This window comes from Prionailurus bengalensis, chromosome B2 (genome assembly GCF_016509475.1).
Source record: "Prionailurus bengalensis isolate Pbe53 chromosome B2, Fcat_Pben_1.1_paternal_pri, whole genome shotgun sequence".
NCBI classification, from domain to species: domain Eukaryota; kingdom Metazoa; phylum Chordata; class Mammalia; order Carnivora; family Felidae; genus Prionailurus; species Prionailurus bengalensis.
This window is the reverse complement of record NC_057349.1, coordinates 99,701,857-99,726,749: the sequence shown is the minus strand read 5'-3', so window position 1 is coordinate 99,726,749 and position 24,893 is coordinate 99,701,857. Positions and strand designations below refer to the sequence as shown.

The window sequence follows — 24,893 nt, the reverse complement described above, 5'->3', positions numbered from 1 at the left end:
AGAGAAAGAGAACCAGTGGGGGAGGGGCCGAGAGAAGGGGACAGAGGATCCAAAGTGGGCTCCATGCTGACAGCAGATAGCCTGATGTGGGGCTTGAACTCATGAACTGTGAGATCATGACCTGAGCTGAGGTCTGACGCTTAAATGACTGAGCCACCCAGACACTTCTCCATCAAGTGTATTTTTAATTTATTGTTGTCGTTTTTTTTTTTTTCTTAAATCTCTGTATAAGGGTCTCATTGATGTCCTCCACTCTTTCTGAAGTCCAGTGAGTATCTTTATGATCATCACTTTATTTATTTATTTATTTATTTATTTTTATTTTAATTTTATTTTTTAAAATTTACATCCAAATTAGTTAGTATATAGTGCAACAATGGTTTCAGGAGTAGATTCCTTAATGCCCCTTACCCATTTAGCCCATCCCCCCCCACAACCCCTCCAGCAACCCTCAGTTTGTCCTCCATATTTACGAGTCTCTTCTGTTTTGTCCCCCTCCCTGTTTTTATATTATTTTTGCTTCCCTTCCCTTATGTTCATCCATTTTGTCTCTTAACGTCCTCATATGAGTGAAGTCATATGATTTTTGTCTTTCTCTGACTGACTGATTTCACTTAGCATAATACCCTCCAGTTCCATCCACGTAGTTGCAAATGGCAAGATTTCATTCTTTTTGATTGCCGAGTAATACTCCATTGTATATATATACCACATCTTCTGTATCCATTCATCCATCGATGGACATTTGGGCTCTTTCCATACTTTGGCTATTGTTGATAGTGCTGCTATAAACATGGGGGTGCATGTGTCCCTTCAAAACAGCACACCTGTATCCTGTGGATAAATGCCTAGTAGTGCAATTGCTGGGTCGTAGGGTAGTTCTATTTTTAGTTTTTGAGGAACCTCCATTCTGTTTTCCAGAGTGGCTGCACCAGCTTGCATTGCCACCAACAATGCAAAAGAGATCCCTTTCTCCGCATCCTCGCCAACATCTGTTGTTGCCTGAGTTGTTAATGTTAGCCATTCTGACAGGTGTGAGTGGTATCTCATTGTGATTTTGATTTGTATTTCCCTGATGATGAGTGATGTGGAGCATTTTTTCATGTGTCGGTTGGCCATCTGGATGTCTTCCCTGGAGAAGTGTCTGTTCATGTCTTTTGCCCATTTCTTCACTGGATTATTTGTTTTTTGGGTGTTGAGTTTGATAAGCTCTTTATAGATTTTGGATACTAACCCTTCATCTGATATGTCATTTGCAAATATCTTCTCCCATTCTGTCGGTTGCCTTCTAGTTTTGCTGATTGTTTCCTTCACTGTGCAGAAGGTTTTTATTTTGATGAGGTCCCAGTAGTTCATTTTTGCTTTTGTTTCCCTTGCCTCTGGAGACGTGTTGAGTAAGAAGTTGCTGTGGCCAAGATCAAAGAGGTTTTTGCCTGCTTTCTCCTCGAGGATTTTGATGGCTTCCTGTCTTACATTTAGGTTCTTTCATCCATTTTGAGTTTATTTTTGTGTATGGTGTAAGAAAGTGGTCCAGGTTCATTTTTCTGCATGTCACTGTCCAGTTTTCCCAGCACCACTTGCTGAAGAGACTGTCTTCATTCCATTGGGTATTCTTTCCTGCTTTGTCAAAGATTAGCTGGCCATACGTTTGTGGATCCATTTCTGGGTTCTCTATTCTGTTCCATTGATCTGAGTGTCTGTTCTTGTGTCAGTACCATACTGTCTCGATGATTACAGCTTTGTAGTATAGCTTGAAGTCTGGGATTGTGATGCCTCCTGCTTTGGTTTTCTTTTTCAAGATTGCTTTGGCTATCTGGGGTCTTTTCTGGTTCCGTACAAATTTTAGGATCATTTGTTCTAGCTCTGTGAAGAATGCTGGTGTTATTTTGATAGGTATATGATCATTACTTTATTTCATGGACGCGAGACACACAAAAAGCTTCCATGCTGTTCCACCATCTTGTCTCCTCCCCGCTGATCATTACTTTAAATTCTCTATCAGGCATATTGTATCTGTTTCACTTTGGTCTCTTGTTGTGGTTTGGTCCTGTTTTTTCATTTGGGAGATATTTCTCTGTCTCTTCATTTTTTTTTTTTTTTTTTTTTAAATTTTTTTTTTTTTTTTTTTCAACGTTTATTTATTTTTGGGACAGAGAGAGACAGAGCATGAACGGGGGAGGGGCAGAGAGAGAGGGAGACAAGATCGGAAACAGGCTCCAGGCTCTGAGCCATCAGCCCAGAGCCCGACGCGGGGCTCGAACTCACGGACTGTGAGATCGTGACCTGGCTGAAGTCGGACGCTTAACCGACTGCGCCACCCAGGCGCCCCTCTCTGTCTCTTCATTTTGTCTAACCTTCTATTTCTGTGTGTGTGTGTGTGTGTGTGTGTGTGTGTGTGTGTGTTAGGAATGTCAACTACTTCTCTTGCTTTAAGGATAATAGCCTTGGGGCGCCTGGGTGGCGCAGTCGGTTAAGCGTCCGACTTCAGCCAGGTCACGATCTCGCGGCCCGTGAGTTTGAGCCCCGCGTCAGGCTCTGGGTTGATGGCTCGGAGCCTGGAGCCTGTTTCCCATTCTGTGTCTCCCTCTCTCTGCCCCTCCCCCGTTCATGCTCTGTCTCTCTCTGTCCCAAAAAATAAATAAACGTTGAAAAAAAAAATTAAAAAAAAAAAAAAAAGGATAATAGCCTTATGAAGAAGAGGTCCTGTCATGTCCTGCAGTGCAGTGTGCCCTGTTCCCCAGGGCCTGGTGCTTCAGGGAGTGTCTTCTATGTGTGTTGCATGTGCTTTGCTGTTGAGTCTTGGCCTCTTTTTCCTTCAGTCCAGTTGTCTACACAGGCTCTCTTTACCTATTCTGGGCAGCCTTTGGTACCTAGTATGTGTTGGGGTGCATTTTAACAAGGTGTGTGGTAGTCTGCTTGTGAAAGGACACCTGTGCCACCAGAACTGACGTCTCACAATACGTGGGTATCAGGAGATGTGGCAGAGTGTGTGCTGGTTTCCTGGGGGAGGGGCCTCCAGCACCAGACGTAAGGGGAGCGTGGCTGGGAAGGGTGGATCTGCCGAAGTGCAAGGGGGGCAATGTTTGGTGTTAGCAAGTTAGGTAGTGAGTGCACTGCACTGGTTCCTGCAGGTGGCTCTTGTTTATGTTGGGATGTGGGGGAGGGAAATGGCACCTGCCAGTTCCTATGTTTCTGGAGGGGACTCTCTGTGATCCCTGTCTCTCTAGGCCATGTTCCGAGATGAGCAAATCACTGTCCGTCATGTCTGCCCCTGACAGTTTTCAAACTAATGGTTTTATACTGTATCTACATGCGCTGTTTATCTGCTGTCTCTTTATGGGTGGGGATTCTGTTTCCTAACATCCTCCAGGCTCTGCCAGAGCTGAGCCTGCAGATTTAAAAATTCCAGGCTTTGAAGTTCTCCTGGTTGTAAGAACTCACAAATTCGGCCCCTCTCACTTTCAAAGGCAAATATGGGGATTCATTCCCTTCATTTCTGTGAAAGTCTATTTTGCGTCCTTCTCTGTGCCACTGGCTACCTCCCCACGAAGGATGGCCAAGGTCTGTTTCACTCCCAGACCGAGTCTTCGCCCTTCCTATGTTTTTCCATGTGGCCTCTTCCCTAGCTTTAGTCGTGGAGTTTGTTCCGCTAGTCTTTCCATTGTTTTCTGGGTTATTTAAGCTGATGTCAGTGTTATCTAGTCATATCTGTGGGATGAGGGTTCTCCTACTCTATCATCTTCCCAGCCAACTCAAATACTTTTCATATTTTGAATGTTCTTAATCACAGTTTGATAGATGTGATGGTTTCTGTCTTAGCTTGATAGGAATTAGGGATATTTTTTTCTATCCTTTGCCTGAAACTCAGTTAAAGGTCTGGCCAGCTTTACAATTTACATCTCTCTTTAGTTCCTTGGGGATTATGGTTCATGGTTGACATACTTCTTCTTCTACTTGTGTCACCAGTGTTTATCCAGTTTATAGTTGATAAATATTTCTGGCTATGAAGAAAAAGAATTTTTTTCCCTTGGAAAACGATGTATTTAAGTAATCTTAGCATCCACGTTTTTCCTACTTGCATGTCCAAGAAAATGACATGTGTTTTACATATAGAAATTGTCAAAATGTTAAACTACCTGAAAGAGGAGCAGATCTAGCTGTCCTTTAAATGCTGGAAAGAATGTGTTTCCGTGTCTAAGATGTGTTTCTGTGTCAGACTTCATATGACAGAAAAACCAATCAATAATGGCTTAAACAAGTAAAGGGTTTATTTTCCTCTTGTATCAAAAAGTCCAGAGTTGGAGAGTACAGTGCGGGTGCAGCTAGCCAAGAATATTACCAAAGATCCACCTCCTTCCCCCGGTTTTGTGGATTTTGTACACATGGTCAATGATTGTTGTACCTCCAGGTATTGATTCCAAGTTCTAGGTAGGAAGCAGGGGAAGAGGCAAAGGCTGAAAGACGGAAGGGGCTGTGCCGATCAAGTGGAAAGCAAGTGCCTTCTCCGGAATAGAAGAAAGCAAAAGAAAAGCAGATTGTGAATGGCTTCTGGGAGGCTAGTTAATAATAACTTGTAACACAACGTGGGACAGAGTTCACTTTGAGGTGGTGAAGGAGAAAGAAACCTTTGAATTAATTTTAAGCTGTTAAAAACCAAAACTCAACCAAGTAAATTTTAAAGATCTTACTGACTCTAATCAACAACTCATGAATTGGGCAGCATGCAATCTAGCAGGTGGAAAGGAGCTCTGAGAAGCTGTACAAAAGGAAAGACTTTTATAGGCAGAATGGAGAGGGAACAAGAAAGTTATAGCAGAAAAAAAAGTGGATTGGTTATGGCAAGGTTACTTTCCTTTAGGGGATGGCAGGGGTTTAACAGGCAGCTTACCTCTAACTAGTGCTGATTAGAAGATTTTTCATTGGTTTAAGATTCCATTTCTGGAAGAACCTAAACCGTAATTAAATAAAACTAGTTGGGTGATATGAGGCATAGCATAAATGATTCTATTTTGGGCCTGTTAAATGGACTCTCAAGTCCATAGAGAGGTTTAAAATTTAGAGAGATAAAGATGGGCTCTTAAGTAAAGCCATATGATATTATGGGAGTCCTTATCTTTGTATATAAATGGTAGGAAAATACAACTGAGAATTTGGTACTTAAAAGAGAACAGGGGCGCCTGGGTGGTGCAGTCGGTTAAGCGTCCGACTTCAGCCAGGTCACGATCTCGCCGTCCGTGAGTTCGAGCCCCGCGTCAGGCTCTGGGCTGATGGCTCGGAGCCTGGAGCCTGCTTTGGAGTCTGTGTCTCCCTCTCTCTCTGCCCCTCCCCCGTTCATGCTCTGTCTCTCTCTGTCCCAAAAATAAATAAACGTTGAAAAAAAAAAAAGAGAACAGAATTTAGTTATATTACATTTTACATGTGACCTTTGCTCTAGGCCAACTAACTAAGCTTCTTTGTTTACTTTATCAAGGTTGCAGATTCAGTACTTTTGTCAGGATGACATTTGAATAAACAAATGATTTTGGGTCCAAATGATTTAAATAAACTTATTCCTTCTTAAAGAACTACTTGAATTTCCTTTCTCCATGAGGGGTTTTTACTTCGGATCCTCCACAAATATACATATAAATGACAAGCACAACTGTGGTGTCAGGAAATCTTGGAACTGGAACCCTTCAAATCTGAGCTAGTACTCACTAGCTATGAGATTTTTGTAATAGCTCTAAGCCTTAATTTCCCTACCTGTTAAAATTTGTATGATGATAAATGACAGTCCCAGGTGGTTGCTGAGGAGTAATTAAATCATAATGTATAAAAGTCCCCAGCAAAGTACTCGTTTACTTATTCTCCAAATATATAAGGGATTTCCAGGATAAATTTCCCTGAAGATTAAATCAGCAAATAAAAAGGGGGGGGGGTACTGATGAAAATTCACCTTCGTTTTGAGAATGAAGATTAACCTTGTTAGGTTCATTAGGAAGACAGAATTTTTTCCCCGTTTATAATGAATTGTTACAAAAAAACTTTATCATATTAGGAAAGAAAAGTGGGTTCCGTGATGGGCTATTTTACTTTAAGCCTTCAAAATAAAGAAAACAGATGAAAGAGGAGAACCTTATTTTTTCTTAAATTAAAAACTTTTATGATAAATAGAACATATTTAAGAAAAATTAGAAAGTAGAGATAAGCACACACACATACAAAATGTAACTGTGAGATGACAGATGTAACTGACTTTATTGTGGCAATCATTTCCCAATACATACATAAATCGTCACATTATATACTTTAAACTTAAACAGTGTTATATGTCAATTATGTCTCAAAGCTGGAAAAAAATAAAGATAAGCAAAAAGTAAAATAATTCATAGGTGAACACTATGAATGGTATGGTATACATTTTTCTATATGTTTTTCTGGACAACATATGCTTTTATTTTCTCAAGAATGTGATTGTATTCTACATGATTTTGGTAACCTTAATTTTCCATTTAAAAATATATAATGGAGGGGCGCCCGGGTGGCTCGGTCAGTTAAGTGTTGGACTTCAGCTCAGGTCATGATCTCATAGTTGATGAGTTCTAGCCCCACGTTGGGCTCTGTGCTGACAGGTGCTTAGGATCCTCTGTCCCCCCTCTCTGCCCCTCTCCTGTTCGCTCTCTCCCTCTCAAAAATAAATAAAACAAAACAAAATTGTACAATTTGCATATACAACTCTTCTACCAATAATATCATTAATGAAATGCAGTTATTCTTGAGGGTATGGGTAAAAAAGTCTGCTTTCTCATCTTCCTTCCTCCGAAAACCCTTGTCTTTATTTTTGGTGATGCTATTCCACTGTATGGATGTACCACTATTTGTTTACTGTGTAACTCTGTTGATCGATGCTTATGTTGTTTGTAACTTTTTATTAGTACAGACAACGCTATGATCAACAGATATTTAGTTAAAACTTTGGTTTTCTGAGAGGGAATTTTCTAAAGTGAAATATATAAAGTGGGGCGCCTGAGTGGTTCAGTCAGTTAAGTGTCCGACTTGGGCTCAGGTCACAATCTCATGGTTTGTGGGTTCAAGCCCCGTATTGGGCTGTGTGCTGACAGCTCAGAGCCTGGAGCCTGCTTCAGATTCTGTGTCTCCTCTCTTTCTGCGCCTCTCCTGTTTGTTCTCTGTCTCTCTCTCTCTCAAAAATAAATAAACATAAAAAAATAAAAAAAATACATAAAGTGAAAGGAAAGAATACATAAATCAAAATGTGTTTAACTGACTTTAAAATGGAGATCACCATTAGGAAACTTCAAAGTGGACTAGTGTTTCCTAGTATTACTCTGTTGATCTGCATAAAGTAGGGGTTTTAAGAACTTATATGATTAAAAACTTAAAAGATTTCTTCCTGGATGTACTTACGGGTAGCAATAAAAACACAACATAAGCTTTTAGCACTTAATGGCATCTTTCTCTTTTTTTAAAAAATTATTATTTTAATGGATTTTTTTTTTCAACGTTTTTTTATTTTTTGGGACAGAGAGAGACAGAACATGAATGGGGGAGGGGCAGAGAGAGAGGGAGACACAGAATCGGAAACAGGCTCCAGGCTCTGAGCCATCAGCCCAGAGCCTGACGCGGGGCTCGAACTCACGGACTGCGAGATCATGACCTGGCTGAAGTCGGACGCCCAGCCGACTGCGCCACCCAGGCGCCCCTTAATGGATTTTTTTAAAGTTTGTTTTACTTTGAGAGAGCGAGGGCAGAGAGACTGAGTCGGGGAGGGACAGAGGTAGAGGGAGAGAGAGAGTCTTAGGCTCCATCCCTGGTGGGGAGACTGACAGTGGGGTTTGAGGTCACACCTGTGAGATAGTCACTTGAGCCCAAATCAAGAGTCAGAGGCTTAATTAACTGACTGAGCCATCCAGGCACCCTGAGTATCCATAATCTTAAAAAAAATTTTTTTTTAATGTTTATTTTTGAGAGAGAGACACACACAGAGTGTGAGCAGAGGAGGGGCAGAGAGAGAGGAAGACACAGAATCCAAAGTAGGCTCTAGGCTCTGAGCTGTCAGCACAGAGCCCAACATGGGGCTCAAACTCACCAACTGTGAGATCATGACCGGAGCCGAAGTTGGATGCTTAACCGTCTGAGCCACCAGGCGCCCCGTCCATAATCTTTAATGAAGAGATTGATGATGGCAAATTAATTATCATCATTTGTCAGGGTGCACTTTTCTATAATTTTTCTAAGATATTGATTGATAAGTACTGGATTTTTCATTGATGAAATATTTATTTAGATCCATCTTGGCAGATGCTCCCTTCCCCACAACAGTTCAGTGGTTTTAGTGTATTCACAGTTGTGTAATCATTACCACCAAGTTTAGAACATTTCATGATTCCCCCCTCATGCCCCCTCCCCAAAAAACCTGTATCCATTAGCAGTCACTCCCAGTTTCCCCATTCTCCTAGCTCCTGGAAACACTGTTCTACTTTCTGTCTCTGGATTTGTCTCTTCTAGACATTTCATGTAAGTGAAATCATACTATATGTGGTTTGTGTCTGGCTTCTTGCACTTAGGATAGTATTTTCAGAGTTCATCCATGTTGTAGAATGTATGACTATTGTTGAACAATGCAGGGGTTAGGTGCACCAACGCTCATGCAGTTGAAAATCCACTTAGAATTTTTACTTCTTTAAAACTTTACTACTCCCCTACTGTTGACCAGTAGCTGTACCGATAACATAAACAGTTGATCAGCACATATTTTGTCTGTTCTATGTTTAATATGTAGTATTCTTACAATAAAGTAAACTAGAGAAAAGAAAAAGTTAAGAAAACCATAAAGAGTATACATTTTCAGTACTATTCATATATTTGAAAAAATCTGCGTATAAATGGAGCCACGTAGTTCAAACCTTTGTTGAAGGTCAACTGCACATCATTCTTTTAAATGGCTGAAGAGTACTCCATTGTATGCATATATCACATTTTGTTGATGCATTCATCAGTTGATGAACATTTGGGTTGTTTTCATTTTTTTGGCTACTGCGAGTAATTCTCTATGAACATTTGTGTAGAAGTTTTTACTTATTTATATTTTAAATTGTCTTGGGCATAAAAAAGTGGAATTGCTGGGTTATGTTTACCCTGTATTTAGCATTTTGAAGAACTACCACACTGTTTTCCAAAGCAGCTGCACCATTTTACATTCTCATGCGCAAATGTGAGAGTTGCAATTTCTGTACATCCAAACATTTGGTATTGTCTGTCTTTTTGATTTTAACCATCTTAGTGGGCGTAAACTGGAATTCCGTTGTGGTTTTGATTTGTATTTTCCTAATAACTAGTGATATTGAATATCTTCTCCGGTGCTTTTTTGACCATTTGCGTATATTCTTTGGAGAAGTGTTTATTTAAGCCCTTTGCCCATTTTTTCGTTGGGTTTTCTTTTTATTCTTGTTGTTGTTGGGTTGTAAGAGTTCTTTATGTATTCTGGATACTAGGCTCTTAACTGATTTATGACTTGCAAATATTTTCTCTCATTTTGTGGATGGCTTTTCCACTTTGTTGATGGTGTCCTTTGAAGCACAAAAGTTTTAAATTAAAAAAAAATTATTTATTTGTTTATTTATTTATTTATTTTTTAATTGACATCCCAGTTGGTTAGCATATAGTGCAATAATGATTTCAGCAGTAGAATCAAGTGATTCATCCCCTCCATATAACACCCTAACAAGTGTCCTTCTTGATGCCCCTTGCCCATTTAGCACATTGTAAATGTGTATACAAAGTTTTTTTTCTACCTTGGGAGGAACTGGAAGGGATTAGGGTCTGAAAATAGAAATCTGTAAAATGGGGATGGTATCTTTTCCTTATGAGTTGTGAGGAATAAAGGAGATGATACTTTTATATTATAGGTAATACATGTGTTAATCCTGCTACTAATTTTTTAACATGAGATTTTGATGATCATTGATCCTTTAGTGTCTTTTATTTTCAGAGTGTCATGAAGTCTTTAAGAACAAATTGTTCTGACTTTCTTTTTATTTTCTTCTGCATTTCTTCATTAAAAGCACACCATATATTATAAAAGGAAATGGTTATGCATGTTATATATATGGAACTGATGATTATTGAGCTGTAAAAGGCAAATATTTTAAATTGAATATGGTTTTTAAAATAATTATAAGGGGTGCCTGGGTGGCTCAATTGGTTAAACATCCGCTTCTTGGTTTGGACTCAGGTCATGATCTCATGGTTGCGAGATCAAGCCTCACATCAGGCTCAGCATGGAGCACTGAGCCAACTTGGGTTTCTCTCTCTCCTTCTCTCTCTGCCCCTCCCCCACTTGTGTGTGCATGCTCTCTCTCTAAAGAAACTGAAAAATTGCTTAAAAAATAATTATAGAAGTCATATAATCTGCCAAAGTAATTAGATAGTAAAGAAAGCTATGAGAAAGAAAGTAAGAAACACTCAAAATCCCACCAAGTGATAATTACTTAATATTTTGGTGCATTTCCTTCTTTCTGTCTTTTCATTTGTGGTACGTACACAAACACACATATTCACCTTTACAAAAACAACTTAAAAAATGATTATCTTACATATGTAATGGTAATCTTTTTTTAATCTTCTTTTTTTTTAATGTTTATTTTGAGAGAGAGAGAGTGAGCAGGGGAGGGGCAGAGAGAGACAGAGACACAGAATCCGAAGCAGGCTCTAGGTTCTGTGCTTGTAGCACAGAGCCTGACACAGGGCTCGAACTCATGAGCTGTGAAATCATGACCTGAGCCAAAGTCAGACCCTCAACCTACTGAGCCACCTAGGTGCCCAGTTTCAATCTTTTTTTAAAAAAGAGTTTTTAGGTAATCTCTACACCCAACGTGGGGCTTGAACTCACAACCCCAAGATCGAAAGTCACATGCTCTACTGACTGAGCCAGCCAGGTGCCCCTAATCTTATTTCTTAAAATCTAAACGCTAAATGATGTTATCTTTCTGTGTTAGCAAATATAGATCCATATAATCATTTTGCTTTATGGTATTCCATTGTCTGGCAATATTTTAATATGATTAATCCCCTATTGATGAATATGTTGTTTTCTCGTCATTTTTACTGAATAAATAATGCTTAGTATGTTTGCCCACTTGTGTCTCATTATTCCTTTATAATAAATTCTTAGAAGCAGAATTGTTCGATCACAGGGTTTGCCGTTTAGCAATGTATTGCCAAATACTTTCTCCACATAGGATGAACCAACTTACACTACCAAAAGGGCTCAGTGCTCTCTCTTTCTCTTTGTCCTTGCCCACGTGGCTTTTGCTTGTTTACCTAAATTCATAGGCAGATGATATTTTGCCTTTATCTATATTATTATTGTTTTATTACTAGGGAAGTTAAATGCCTTCATTGTGTATTGGCTGTTTGTATTCATCTTTTGGGTATTTTGCATTCATTTCCTTTGTGGTTTTTTCAATAAGCAGTGTGTATGGCAATTAAGATTGGGCTTTGAAGTTGTATTATCTGGATTCATAATCGCAGCTATACCACTTTTTAGCTGTTTGACTTGGGCAGGTTAACTGTGTCTTAGTTTCCTCATCTGTAAAGTGGGGATAATGGTAGTACTTACCTTGTAGGGTTGTCGCAAGGATCGCATGACGGGCGAAGTGCTGGCAACAGGGTCTGGCAGATAACAAGCACTGCTATTACTATTAGTCTTTTCATGCTCGTGTATTTCTATAGGATAAATTCCTACTAGGATAGCTCTGTGTGAAAATAGATATCACTGAATTGCTGTTTTAAAGAGTTGTTCCTTTTGTACTATAACCTGCATAATAACTCTTTTCAGTGTCGTATCAGGATTATGATTGCGTCCAAGCCATCTCAATGATCTGTTTCTGTATTCATCTGTATTTTTTCTTTCTTTATTTTTTAAAAGACTTTTTGTTTTATATAGAGAGTGCATGCATGCCTGTACACATCCGGGGGGGTGGGGCAAAGGAAGAGAGAGAGAGAAAATCCCAAGCAGGTTCCATGCTCAGTGTGGAGCCTGTCGTGGGGCTTGATCCCATGACCCTGGGATCATGACCTGAGCCAAAGTGTAGAGCGGACACTCAACCAACTGAGCCTCCCAGGTGCCCCTATAATCATCTGTATTCTTGAGAAATCAAAAGATTCGTGTATAAAATTGTACGTATTTTAAACATACGGGAAAGTTTAAAGACTTAGTCCTATGATCACCTGTATATTCACTGTCTAGATGAGGAGTTTGCAAATTTTTTTTTTCTGTGAAAGGTTAGATATTTTCTGTATTTTTGTAAAGGGACAGTAAATATTTTAGGTTCTAGAGGCCAGTCTCTGTCACAACTACTCAATTCTGTAGTTGTAGTGAGAAAGCAGCCATGTAACAGGTGAATGAATGGACATGGCAGTGTTGAACAGAACTTTATTTACAAAAACAGGCACGGCTGGATTTGGCCTGGCTGTAGTTTGCCTTCCCCGGATCCATATTAAACAGTTAACAGATTGCTATATTTGCTTTCTCTGTAAATGTGTTTATGTATGCATATATATTTTTGTGAACCACTTGAAAGTTAAGTTGCAATCATCATGGTGCTATATACTTTAACATTTTAGTATGCACTCATAAAAATAAACACATTTTTCTGCATAACCATAACATCATCATTAGAGCTAAGAACATTATAATTTTGTAATTTGTAATAGAACCAAGCCTATAATGTAGCACATAAAGTATGAAAATCCTTAGATTTGCTTCTCAACCATTGTAACCCATTGAACTGTCTTTACCCCTGTTCTTTTCCTATCTTTTTCTTTAGGTAGATATTTGTATTGTGTCACACTGTTTGCTGCTTTCATTTGACCCAATTACACAATCAAATGAAGGAAATGTTGTGATTTCTTTCATGTGTTTGGTTTGTATTTTTTAAAATCTGGGTTTTGTTTCTATATTTTATATGATTTGAAAGAGACAATTTTGTAATTTATAATCGAAAGAAGAGATCTTACATAGTGTCTAATTTCCATTTGATTGTTGGTACTTGTTATGTAGTGGAAGGAACTGAAGGAAGGTAAAGCCAATCATGTGCGTTTAAAAAGTGGCCGACTTTTGAATTTTCATGCTAAAAGAAGGAGGGCAAGCAACATGGGTATTCCCACTGTTTTCAAGCTTAACTTTAATGTGCTTTTACTTGATAAGAAAATTTATAACACTTCTGGTAAAACCCTCTACTCTGTGAAAAGTTATGCTGCACATTTGTCCAGCGTCCTTGCTTTATTTTTCTCCACTCCACTGGCATCTTCTTCCCAGATTCAGCACTTTGTGTTGTCTTCCTCTTATATTATCTCTTAGGCTACAGATGCTAAGCATCATCTTATTTTATCCTTTTAGAAACGTCAGCTTTCTTGATTACAAGGAAAGAATTTGGTGTGTTGGTATAGCTGTGGGACTGTAGGCTACAGCTAGGAATAGCACGCGCAAAATGAGGTAAAAATGAGAGTATTTTCTTCTAGATTACTGTCTTGATAATAACTACCAGTAGGAGGCAGGTTGATTGTTAGGAACAGACTCAAGATTATTGTTACATCTCTGTATTCTACAGAGATATAAGCAAAAAATGTATAAAGTTCTAAAAAGAGAAACACAACAGCAAGTAATTCAGGATGGCTTGTGTAGGTAGTTGGGATGGGGGTTGGAAGTATGTTTGAGAAAGGCAGAACATGATCATTGTGTGCCTGACTTCACAATTTGGCCATTAGCCTGATGGAGAAGGGGAGCAATGGATTCCAAATGGAAGAGATTCTAATATTTCCCCAAATGGAAATAGTAGATTTTTTTCTGATCGTAAAAGGAACAACATACTGTTGTAAAATGCAGATTGATAGTACAAAAAGTAGGCATTCATTCACGAGAGTGAATTCTCCACTGCTAGCAGTTAGGTGTGTAGCCTCGTGGTGGGGAATTGCATGATGAGTTTTTGCGGTGGTGTGGATGGTGGAGAAGACAAGAGGGTGAGAGTAGAAGTAGGAGGCTATTGGGTCCAAGTGAGAAATGATGAAGACCTGTTTCTTAGTAGCAGCTGTGGGAGTAGGAAATGGGCAAGGCTAGGGTAACAGTTCAAGAGCTGTTTAGGAGATAGATGGGATTCAATGACCAGTTGGATGAATGGGCTGGAGGATCCCCCAGAGAAGTGGCCGGAATGGTGGTTAAGTGGATTTCTCAGAACTTGGGATCAAATTGTGGAGTCACTTGAAGTGGTATAAAAAGGGAAAATAGCAGTTTTGCCAATGGCATAATTCGACTGGGAAGTGTGTCCGGAGTTCTTACTTTCATCCTGTTTCCAGGCTTTTTTTTTTTTTTTTTTTAGAAGGGGAGCTACAAGTGAGAATTCAATTCTGTTTTGACAAGATAAGAGCTATTATATCATACATTTTTCTCTTACTAATTTTTCTCTCTTAAATTAGTTCAGGGTAGCAGTTTCCTTTGAGAAGTTGCTTCTGTTTTGGTGTGTAACTGTAGCATAACTTTTTTCTTTTTTTTTTTTTAATGTGTATTTATTTTGAGAGTGGATGGGATATGAGCAGAGAGAGGGAGAGAGAGAATCCCAAGCAGTTTCCGCAGCAGGGCTTGAACTCACAAACCCTGAGGTTGTGACCGGAGCTGAAATCAAGAGTCAAATGTTTAACCGACTGAGCCACCCAGGCACCCCACTGTAGCATAACTTTTACATTTTACAAAGTCCTTGTTCGCATCTTTCACTTTTTATTCTGAGGAACTGAGATTGGAGTGGGGTGAGGGAGGCACTTGGGCAAGTTATTTGCAGACATTTTTTTTGACTCTGAATTAAGGGCTGTTTGGGTCTCTGAGCAGGATCTTGCTTTCACCAGATTCTGCTGTGTTTCTCATCATTGGAAAGAAGGCTGTAGAATTCATGGTATGACACTTTGGCTCAGTGTTATTGTCACAGTAATGCAGTGTTAGCATAGACTCTGAGTTCTGGGACACAGTGAAGGATCCGCAGTATCCAGGTAACTAAAAGATGATTGGTTGGTTGATGGCTGGGGCTTTTGGAACCGAGGCATTCATTTCCTGGTGAAAAAGTCTTAGGTCACCAATGCCAACCTCTCTTGCTTTTTCAGATAGGATTAACCACGAACTTTCATACAGATAAGAATTTCTGCATTTTAAATGGTCCCATAGAAGGAAATTTCACTCCTTTTTTCTTTTGGTTTTTTATCTGTGCATTGAGCAGTCCTCATTGTTGGGACATTTTTAAACCTAGCTGAAATGCTGCCATTTCAGGACACTTCTTGTTCAGTTTTATGTTATATCCTTTCATGAACCCCTTATGAAATGTTGCCTGGAATATACATGTAGTATCACAGTAATACACTACTTTTGGGGTTTGAGAAGATGTGGATAGAGGTTTGAGAAGACATGGGTGAGGGTTATTGAATTATAACACAGTGTTAAGTTAATCTTTTTCCCTGGAGTTAGTTTCTTGCTTTATCTCTATTATAATTATTACTACCATTTTTAGTAACCTTTTAATGGATGTAGTTACTCACCTGAGGTATTATTCTAAATAGTATGTGTGAGAATAGGGAGGCTTTCCTTAGGGTCACGGGTTGAAATTGTATAACAGATACCTAGGATTTAGGAGAGACCTTGCCCCCTGCAATGTTTTCTTGTATTTATACTGGAAGGAATTAAGATAGTAATGAGAAAGATACATTTTGAAATTTTGCTGTTGGTTTTTGTTTATACTCTAAAGCTTATTTCAGAAACTTGAATTTTGGTTCTATCAGTTGTGTTATTTATTTATTTATTTACTTATTATTATCATTTTTTAAAATTAAGTGGACTCCACACCCAGTGTGGGGCTTGAATTCAGAACCCCAAGATCAAGAGTTGCATACTCTACTGGCTGAGCCAGCCAGGCACCTCCCAGCCAGTTGTGCTCTTTAAAGTCAGTTTTTTTCTCATCATTTAAAAAGTGGCTTCCTTGCACCCAACCAAAAAGTGATAAACAGCGATGAAGCATATGCAGGCTTAGTTAACTGGTGAGTTATTTACTGACAACTTTCTCTTGGCTCCTGTATTTTATGTTTATATCTAAGAATTTATGAGCTAGCATGTAATGGACAGCATTTGTTAGAAGCAGGCATTTCTGAGTTCAGATCCTAGCTGTTTAACTTCACAAATCACGTACTTCGTGAAGCCTTTAAAATGAGGTGGAGAACTATCTCACAGAAGTTTTATGAGGCTTAGTTGAAATTATGTATATAAAGAACCTGGTACAGTGATATATAGGGGGCACTAAAAGACACTGGCTCCTTCTGTTTTACATAAAAACAAACTTGAGCTCATAAAAAGTGGGAAACCAAAATCTCTTAAAAGTTTCATTTTTTCCCTTAAAAAAAAAAAATCTAAATGCTATCTCCTTTAGGCTTTCTCATCTTGTGGAGATGGGGATAGATGCACTCACAATAATACCCTGGGGCTTTTTCTCTTTCAAAGAGCTCATTATTCTGTATTTTAATTGCTTAGTATAATGCTTGGCACAGAAATGGTCCTATTTGTCGGAGGGATGTCTTGCAAAGAGAGAAAATGTTCTCTATTGCTTTCTCCTCTTGAACACCTCAAAAGTTGTACTGAAAAAAAAATAGATTTATTTATCCTCTCAGGATAGTTGGTTTGTTTTGGAAGAGAAATGATACATTATAGTTAAGGAAATTAAGTACAGTATTACTAACTGGCTTAAAATCTTGATGTCTTCTGATATATTCCTTATTATCAGAGTTTTTATGACTTGAAATGAAGGCAATAGTGTGCTTTTAAATGTTTGAGAATATGAAGTTTTTGAAGGGCTCAAGAATGACTATTTCTCTGAACTTGATTCATTCACCTGACATTTATTGAGTACTTCTGTATAGTCTAGACCCTGTGTGAAGGGCTATCAAAAGCCAAAGAATTTCTGATGGCTTCTGTCCTCAGGGAATTTTACTTTAGTGACAAGGCAGACAAGAAAACCAACCGTATATTATAATTGAGAAATATTGTAGTACCTGCCTAGAAAAGGTAAATATAGGAAGACTTTCTATTCACATTTGGTACATGAATGTGTTGTCTGTACCTGTGTTGGTGGTGGCTGCAGCAGGCGAATATTTTGGAGGAGCTGGGATTTGAAGGAGGGGAGGGGAGGAAGGTTCGGGAGAAAGCCATTGCAAGCACCTGTGCAAAGGCAGGGTGGTATGAGAAGCCTACAGGTTGTTCTTTGTATGATGAAGCTGGGATCATCAAGGACTGAGTTCCTTCTGTTTGCTTCACCGTCCGTTGGCATTGCTTCTATTACCTTGCAGTCCAAAATGATGGCCAGAGTGCCGCCCATCGTGTGCCAGTACCAGACACACTCCCAGCCAAGTCTGTTCCCTTCAAGTAGCTTTTCTGGAAGGTCACATCCATGACTTCCACTTACAGCTCGTTGGCCAGTCCTAGCAGCTGGGAAGGCTGGAAAGGGTACACTATTACTTGGGGGCATGGTGCCCAGGATAAAACCAGAGTCGGTTACTGAGCAGTAAAGGGAGAATAGGTATATAGACCGCCAGCAGTGTCTGCCACAGAGAGGATTGAGAGTGGAGGTGGGGAGACCAGTTTAGTATAGCTGCTAAGTAGTAGTAGCTTAGTCTCTTACAGAAGAGATTTGGTTGATAGTCTTGAAATGCAAGAAATGTAACTGTTTGGTAACTAAGTAGAGAAGCTATTATGCGGGGAAACCTAGAGGGTGGAAGCCATGGTTTTGATACCATACTGTTCAAGTTCTGGGAGTAAAAATCGTGCTTGAATGATTTTAATCCTTGAGTTACAAATCTTTCCACGCTTTTAGAAAAATTAAAGATTTCGGTACTAACGAGGAACATTGATAAGAATGGCATCGATAGGTATTACGTTCCAAAAAACTATCCAGTGTGGTTTTTTCAACTGGGTAACATACATTCAAAGGGGATTTGCAATTAGTTTTTCTCGAAGATGAAATAATGAGTGGTTTTATTTTTCTGCTCTATACTTTAGGTTTTGTACACTTGGCACGTTGTGACTTTTTTTTTTAAATGGGGTAAAATGCACACAAAATTTACCATTTTAATCATTCTTAACTGTACAGTGGCATTAAGTACATTCATAGTTTTGTGTGCTGTCACCACCATCCATCCACAGAACTCTTTTCATCTTGCAAAACGGAAACCCTGTATCTTTAAAGAATAACTCCACATTTCTCCCTTTCCCCCAGCCTCTGGCAACTTCCATCCTACTTTGTCTTTATGCGTTTGCCCACTACCTCAATAGAAGTAGAATCACACAGTGTTTGTCCTTTTGTGACTTACTTAGTGCATCTAGCATAATATCCTTAAGGTTAATCTATGTTGTAGTATGTGTCGGAAAGCATACACCACATTTAGACATTTTAAAATATTATTTTATTTTTTTAATGTTTATTTATTTTTGAGAGCAAGAGTGTGAGTGGGGGAGGGGCATAGGGAGAGGAAGAAAGAGACTCTCAAGCAGGTTCCATGCCCCCTGTGGAGCCCCCGAGGGGCTTGATCTCACAACTAGGAGATCACGACTGAGGTGGTAATCAAGAGTCAGGTGCTCAACTGACTGAGCTACCCAGGTGCCCCACATTATAAAAGAAAGTTTATACCACATTAAAAAAGAAAGTTTGAAGATCTAATTGGCTTTATTAAATGATTCATGAATCAGGTAGCATCTCATCCAGCAAGTAAGTAGAGAGGTGCTCTGAGGAGTTGAACAAAATGGAAGGTTTTTATAGGAAAGAGTGTGGGGCAAGAGAGTTCTAAGCAAAACAGAAGAAAGGACTGTTTCAGGCAAGATCATGTGTCCTTAAAGGAATGGGCTGGAGGTCTTATTATGCAGATCACCATATCTTCTTTTGAGGGATGGAGAAGGCCCGTGGCACACCTCAGTGGTGATGATCAGAAAATTTTTGACTCACTAGTTAAGACTTACATTTCTAGGGAAGTTGAAACTACATTTAGATCTGGTGTTAAGCCCTGGTTTACTGACTTGGGGCCTTAAACTAAGTGTTGCCTCTTAGGACTTTTGATTTTCTTTTTAACAATTACCTCCTTGGGATTAGACTCTCAGTTTAACTGAGAGATGTGCTCAAAATTTAAGGCATTGGCACTACTCTCAGCTATTGCTCTGGAAAGTTCCCACAGTTGTTGTTGCTGTTCCTTTGTGTGGTATCCATAGGTCATGTTTTTGGCCTAATCTCTGTGATATTCACAAGTAACCGCTTTAGGTTTGCGGTTTTTAAGTCAGTCATCCTTGTTGTTGTTGTTGTTGTTGTTTTTCCTGACATCCCATCTTAGGGAGATCATTTGCTTGGTGGTTAGTGGCTGCTAACAGGTGTTTAGAGTTTTTTTGAGAATGCAATTTGCCAGTAAGATTATTATGATTACTATAAACAGGATAATTTCTAATGTTTGGAGTGCATTTTGGAGCTATGGTCCCCAAGACCCAAACAAATTAAATCATATGGATCAAAGAAAGACCTGCTGAATGAATCACCTTTTTTTTGGCCACGTGGCCTGCCCAGTGATCTTACGTAGTTAAGTTTCAGCTTCCCCAGAAATGTTAATCCAGGTATAACTAACTAGTGGTATTGGCTATAGCATAAACACCTCCTTGCTCAGCTAAAAGATAATCAAGAGCTATCCTATTATCAAGAAAAACTCTGGCTAGAAAGTCTAAGGATCTCTTTTGGGCTGCTATTGCTTTTGCAGATTTTGCAATAATTTTAAGAATTAAGGAGAAGTTCTTGATCATAGCCTCATTACATTTATCCCTAACCACGGAAATAGGGACCTGTCAAAGAAGTGAATCCTGAATCGTGAATATCTCCTGCTAGTTCCTTTTTAAGTCAGCAATGTTAAGTATAGGGGAGCCTGCCAGTGAGATGTCTTATTTTGCTTAATAAAAGTTAGAGGCATAGATTTTCTCCTAGCCTGATATAAATGGTTGTTCTAGTTTCCAGAAGTTACCTCCTTAGTTATGGCCTGGGAGGTAAAGATGAGTATGTTATCTTTCCAAGCCAATGCCAGAGGAAAGGAAAGGAAGAGAAGAAAGAGTTTCATGTTTAGTTAAAGTATGAAATCTTGATCCATGGTCCTGGGCAGTAACAGTCTACCTTGATGTCAGCTACTTCTCTTCCTCATCAAATTGATTTGGCGGGTCTCTCCTGTCTGTGCAGCACTGGATGTCGGGTGGAGCCTTTTGTGAGATGTGTATTCAAGGCTCAACGCCTTTTAATTTTGCATCAGTGTCCGTGGTCAGGAGCACTTGGTAAGGTCCCTTGCAACGAGGTTTGAGGGCTGGTGTCCTCTGATGATGTTTCTGGAATATCGAATCACCAGGCCTAGAATGTGACCAATGGGATCCTTTGAATTGGGATCTGGGATGGCTTCTTTAACCTGTTAATGATAGGCTTGAGCGTAAGACATTAGAGACTTACAGTAGCTGGTCATACTAGGCTGAAATAACAAGGGATCAGCAGAAGGTGATAGACATTGGTCTCTTGGTGATTTTCTCATGTGGAATGAGTTTGTTTTCCAAAGGGGAAACTGGGAACAGTCAGCAAGATCAAAAGCAATAGCTTAGCCAGGAAAGTCCAGGAGTTTCATCAAGTTTAGAAGTTTTAAGTTTGAGGATCCCATTAGTTCTTTCAACCTTGACTGATGACTGAGGGTGATAAGGGCAATGAAAATTCAGAGAAGTTTGCAAGTCTTTCATTAAGGCTTGTATGATGTGCCCAGTGAAGTGGGTGCCTCCATCACTGGAGATTACAGGAGGTATGCCTCAACTATACCACAGTTTGTTTATCCATTTACCCACCAATGGAGACTTGGTTGAGTTCCAGTTTTAGGCTATAATGAATAATGCTGCTATGAATATGGGCATATAAATATCTCTTTGAGAGTCCCTGCTTTGAATCCTTTTGGCTATATACCCAGAAGTAGAATTGCTGGATACTATGGTAATTTTATTGTTAAATTTTTGAGGAACTGCCATACTGTTTTCTTTGCAATTACCCCATTTTGCATTCTCACCAACAACACACAGGGATTCCAATTTCTCCATAGCCTCACCAACACTATTTTCCGCCTTAAAAAAAAAAAAATTGTTAGTGGTCATCTTAATGGGCGTGTGATAGTATCTCATTGTGTTGAATTTTTTCCCCAATATATGAAGTTTGTTGTCAAATTGGTTTCCATACAACACCCAGTGCTCATCCCAAAAGGTGCCCTCCTCAGTACCCATCACCCTCCCTCCCACCCCCCATCAACCCTCAGTTTGTTCTCAGTTTTTAAGAGTCTCTTATGCTTTGGTGTTGAATTTTTTTTAAAGCTTATAAAATATTTAAGAGTGAGTTATATAATCACATGGCGGCAGTTTTATTTAATTAATTAATTAACTTTAGGCTCCTTGCCCAACATGGGGCTCGAACTCACGACCCTGAGATCAAGTCGCATATTCTACTGATTGAGCCAGCCAGGTGTCCCATATGGCAGTGATTTAAAAAAATGGAACAAAATCACCGGTGCTACTCTAACACCAGTATTATTTTAATGTTATTTGGAGATGTATGACCATATATATATTACTCATGATTGGAGTCATAAACATTTCCCTTTTTGTTTTTAACATGTTTTGTACAACAATCATTTGAATTTTAAGTTCCCAGGAAAATGTTACAAATGCTGAAGAATCTATATAGCATGATTGAACTTACGAACATTTATAATTGTTTGGTTTCTTACATATAGAGAAGTGCCTGGTTTATATGATTTTAGTTCCATAGTCTGGATGATACAGTGACTAAGTAGTCTGTTTGAATTGCACATCTGCTACTTCTGGCTGTGTGTGTTTAAGCAAGTTTCTTAAGGTCTTGTGTCTCAGTTTCTTTATTTGTAAAGTGAGGATAATACCTCAGAGTTGTGAAGACCAAATGACTTAATACCTGTGGAGCTCTTGGAATTGTTCGTGGCACATCATGCATCTCATAGTAGACTTTGCTGCCCTTATTGTTTTATGGGGGGAGGATTGTATCAGCTTGGTTTTTAGAAATATATGCAATATACAAGTAAGTAACTTAGTGTCTTAGATCCTTAGCTTAGAATGTCACAAGCAGTGTTTTAGCGGAGGGTGCAGTCTATAAGATTATTTTGGGAATTAAGAGAAGATAAATCTGAAGCAGATAATGTTGGGCAAATAGCTAAATTAGTAATATGGTACAACTGTCTCTTGGGGACTGTGATTTTTCAGGCTGCCATTTAGCCCTGACAACTACTCTAGGCTCTTTTGGTCAGCTTAGTCTTTTTGCTTTGGGCTTCCTTCCCCGTCTGGTTCCCCAGATTCCTTGGTTTGGTGCTCTGTATTCCCTCTAACAACTTAAAAAAAAAATTCTTATTTATTTTTGAGAGAGAAAGAGAGAATGAGAATAAGAATGAGTGGGGGAGGGGCAGAGAGAGAGGGAGACAGAGGATTCCAAGTGGGCTCTTGAGCTGACAGCGGACAGCCCAATGCAGGGCTTGAACTCATGAACCATGAGATCATGGCCTGAACTGAAGTCGGATGCTTAACCGACTGAGCCACCTAGGTGCCCCTATAACAGCTTTTATTAAGTTGGTAATTTAAGTCAGATGCACTGATTTAAATTTTTACAAAATATAGCATTCTGTGATTTTTAATATCTTATTTCATTTGATATTCAGTATAAATCTGTGAGATGGTGAAGGAGTCCTCATTGAACAACTCTGGTTGTGCTAAGAGATTAAGTGACCTGCTTGATGTCTCAAAGTAATTGAATGGTTTATCTGGAACTTGAATTGAAGCCATCTGACTTTAGGGCAAATGTTTTATAATATTGTTTCTTCCTTGACATAACATGTTTTAAGGCAACACTTTGTTTCTTCTTCCCTAATTATTTGATGACATTTTTTAAGGATTTCTAAATATTACATAAAAATAACATGCCCCCCTCTTTTAAATTAAACAGAAATTTTTTAAATGTTTATTTTTGAGAGACAGAGAGACAGAGTGTGAGCCAGGGAGGGGCAGGGAGAGGGAGACACAGAATCCGAAACAGTTCCAGGCTCTGAGCTGTCAGTACAGAGTCCAGTGCGGGGCTTGAACCCACAAACTGTGAGATCATGACTTAAGCTGAATTTGGACGCTTAACCGACTGAGCCACCCAGGCACCCCCCCTCTTTTAAATTTAATAGCTAGTAAAATTATCTAATTCCTGCCCATCTACATCAGCTGCATTTTGTAAGTCTTTTATCCTACAAAAGAAAAGAATGAGTGAAATCTGAGTTCTAAAGATTTTACCTGATTATATCCTTAATTTTTTTTACAAGGGTGTTCTCTGAAAAGCTTTTCATGTTTCATACTTACATTTATTTTATAATATTGGAAAAGGTAGATTTCTCCCTTACTGCCTAGCATATGTAGTACCTTGCTCATTTCAACATTACTGTCCAACTTAAATTAAATCTTGGCATTAGAATATCTTTACGGTTCTACTTTTCCCTTTTTCCTCTGCCTTGTCCTCTTCCAGATCTGTTTCTAATTGTTTTTCTTCTGTAGCCCCAACAATCTCGGGTCCTAGAAAGAATGTACCTTGAGCTGTAGGGTCTATCACATTTCATGATGTGAAGAATATTTTTCTGCTTAACTGCTCTTATATTCTTAATGTATGTATTGGTTCTTCACATAATTTCATTATTTATTAATTTATTAATACTTATTATTTATTTATAAGTAACCTCTACATCTAGCATGGGGCTTGAACTCAGGACCCTGAGATCAAGAGTTGCATGCTCTACCAATTGAACCAGCCAGGCCCCCCCTCTCTCACGTAACTTTAAAAATTAATTTGTTACTTTCGGCATATATGAATTCCTACCTTGTTGCTCCTCTTAGTATCTCCAGTAGTACAAGTCACTTCTTTTGGTGAGAATATAAATTAAGGCTCAACTTTTGGTTTTTTTTTTTTCATGCAATTAGCTGCATAACATATAATGAACTCTGAATATTATCAGTATACTGTTGATTTGCTCATTGTCAAATCTGAGATCTGATTTCCTTGGCAGATATGTAGACTTGTGATAGGCATTTGGCATTTTATGTTTTGGGCAGTGTAACTTTAAATCTACATAAACTTCTCTGCCTTTTGCCTCTGCTGTGTTCATAGATTCCAGGAGGGCTTCGTGTATGGACCTCAAGCGTTGGAGGTAGCAGACTTTTCAGCAGAAGGTAAAGCAGAGTGTTGCCTTCTGGTGTCACTGTGTGTGTGTGCTGGGGTGGGTATGTGACAGGTGAGAACTCGTCACAAATGTCACCACAAAATAATTTATAATGATGCATTAAATAATTCGCAAAATGAAAGACCAGGTTCTGTAATTTTATTTAGTATTATTAAAATCCGTACAAAATATAAACCTTTAGATAGAACTAAAGACTGAATTTCACTCTCTGCTGTTAACTAAAGAGTAGGAGTGATTAAGAAAAGAGAGCATCATAATGTATGGTTTCTACTGCCTCGCTTTCTCAGACCTAGCTTCGTGATGATTTCTTCCTGGGAGGTTGTCCAAGGCATTATTCATATGTTGCATTCTTCCCTGCTGCTCCTTTTACTGAAAGATTGCTTCACAATAGAGGCAGCCTAGTCCATGACTCATGACTAGAGGATAGACATTCTTGCTGTAGGTCCCATGTGCCAAAAATGTTAGTTTCCAATATGTTAATTACTTCTCTCTTCAGAATGTGTTAATATGCTCTTCTCTCAAGTTAGTTCTTGTCTCAG

General features: G+C 39.0%; 1 protein-coding gene across 3 annotated transcripts in view; it reads left to right on the top strand.

Moving 5' to 3' along the window:
- Positions 1-24,893, top strand: part of CDK19 (cyclin dependent kinase 19) — a 199,993-nt gene that overhangs the window by 24,280 nt on the left and 150,820 nt on the right. The window contains exon 2 of one of the 3 annotated variants that reach the window (XM_043592113.1): positions 24,282-24,343. The exons of the other annotated variants lie outside the window; for them this stretch is intronic. The gene's annotated coding sequence lies outside the window, so the exon portion shown is untranslated. The remainder of the gene's footprint in view (positions 1-24,281; positions 24,344-24,893) is intronic. 3 annotated transcript variants of the gene reach the window in all.